Below are 2,555 nucleotides of genomic sequence, written 5' to 3'. Positions count from 1 at the left end.
ATTTCTTAGATAACCATCTTTTGACTGTGGTAAGCATGGGAATATCATTCCCACTGAGGAGAATATCATCCACGTACAATACGAAGAATATTATTGCGCTTCTACAAACCCTTTTGTATATACATGGTTCCTCTTTATTTTTAATGAAATCAAACGATTTGATTACCTCATCAAAATGATGATTCCAACTTCGAGAAGCTTGCTTTAATCCGTATATAGACCTTTGCAGCTTGCAGACTCTGTGATCACCATCACCAGATGTGAAACCATAGGCTACTCTATATAGATATCTTCCTCAAGATATCCATTTAGAAAAGCAGTTTCACATCTATCTGCTAGATTTCATAATTATAGTATACTGTAACAGCAAACAGAGTGCGGATGGATTTTATCATAGCTATAGATGAGAAGATTTTCTGATAGCCAATGCCCTCATGCTGACTATAACCTTTAGCCACATGTCTAGCTTTATAGGTCTCTATCTTACCATCGGTACCTCATCTTTTTTTGTAGATCCATTTACACTCAATGGGTACGATACTCTCTGGTGGATCCACTAAGGTCCATACTTAGTTTGAGTGCATCGAGTCAATTTTTGACCATTGCATCTAACCATTTTTCAAAATCGATGTCAGATATTGTCTCGTGTCAAAGTATTAGGATCATCACCATGACTCCTATCTTCCATAAGAAATATTTTCTTTACTTCTTCTATAAGCATACCCATATATCTTTAGGAGGTCGGAAGATCCTGTTAGATCTATGAGGTGGTTGAGGAACGTCAACTACTGGCTCATGAATAATGGATTCCTAAGGATCTATAGTTCTTTGCTCTTCAGAGACCTTCTCTTCGAGCTCAACTAACCTCTCACTGCCACCATTCTGGATAAATTATTTTTTTAAGAATATAACATTCTGACTCACAATCACATTATGATCTCATGGAAAGTAGAATATGGCATTCTTTTGGATACCTTATGAAATGAGCTATAATAGATCTATCCTCTAACTTATCCGTCATTTATCTCTTAACATAGATCGGACATCTCCAAGTCTTAAGATAACCTAGACTCAGCTTCTTATTGAACTATATCTCATATGGTGTGGTAGGAACGGACTTTAATGGAACCCTATTCAATAGGTAAATTGTAGTTAACAAGGCATGTCTCCAAAGATATAAGGATAAATTAGTGAAGTCATCATAGACCTTACCATATCCAATAGGATCCTGTTTCTCCTTTCAGATATCCTATTGAGGTGAGGTGTTTCAGGAGGCATCCATTGAGAGATTATGCTGTTGTTCTTAAGATATCCAAGAAATTTCTGACTAAGGTATTCACCTCCTCGATCAGATCGAAGAACCTTAATGGGTTTATCAGTTTATTTTTCTATCTCATGTCTGAATTCTTTGAACCTTTCAAAGGCCTTAGACTTGTATTTCATCAGATATACATACCCATACCTAGACAAAACATCGATAAAGGTAGTGAAGTAGCTATAAGCACCCCTGGCCTGCACATCAAATGGCCCACACACATCGATGTATAACAGGGCAAGTAACTCAGTGGCCCTTTCTCCATGTCCTACAAAGGGTAACTTGATCATTTTTTGTCGAAGACAAGGTTCACAAGCTGGATATGACTCTGGGTTAAGAGACCAAAGATCCCATCCTTTTTCAGTCTGTTTATCTTATCCTCTCCAATATGGCCTAGTCTATGGTGCCACAAGTACTTCTGATTAATTTTATCTCCGGATCTCTTTTGACTTATGGTACTCACTACTTGCTCATTTAAATTAAATTTACATCAACATACAAGTGATAAAGACTGTCAATTAAAAAATCTCGTGCAATCAATTTATTTCATAAATAAATAAAATAAAATTTTTATTGAAACTAATTTTAAAACCTTTCTATGCTAGCATAGATACAAAAATCAAATTTTGACTAGTTACAAAAATATAATAACAGTCTTTCAAATCTAATCTAAAATCAGACAGTAATCGAAGAAGATAAGTGCCAACGACCTCCACAGCAACTTTTACTCCATTATTGATCCGAAAGATCATGTTACCTTTTCTCAATCTCCTACTTTCTATTAGACCCTGCATTAAGATATATATATGAGCACTCGAGTCAGAGTCCAATACCCAACTAGAAGTAGAAGAAACCGTAAGGTTAGATTCAATTACGAGTATATCTTTGAAAGGTTTATCATCTTTTTGATCTTTAAGCTCTCCAAATATGTTGGACAGTTCCTCCTCTAGTGGCCTTTAGTATGACAGTGGAAATATTTTTTTTTGCTTCGATCTTATTAGAAACTTTCTATTAAAAATTATATTCTAAAGCCCATCATCTAGATTGTAGATGATTGTGCTCTATACATATATATGAATTATAAAATGATAAATATTATCTGATAAGATTTATTATAAGGAATACATCTTTTTAAATAGAACTTATATGTTATGATGAAGTTCATAGAGCTACTTCTAAAATGATAAAGGAGGATTTATCGTGTGGTTCTTAAATCCTACTCGTGATCAAATGATACAAT

This window comes from Elaeis guineensis, chromosome 10, assembly GCF_000442705.2.
Source record: "Elaeis guineensis isolate ETL-2024a chromosome 10, EG11, whole genome shotgun sequence".
Taxonomy (NCBI): Eukaryota; Viridiplantae; Streptophyta; class Magnoliopsida; order Arecales; family Arecaceae; genus Elaeis; species Elaeis guineensis.
The sequence above is the reverse complement of the archived record's forward strand: the minus strand, read 5'-3'. Positions refer to the sequence as shown.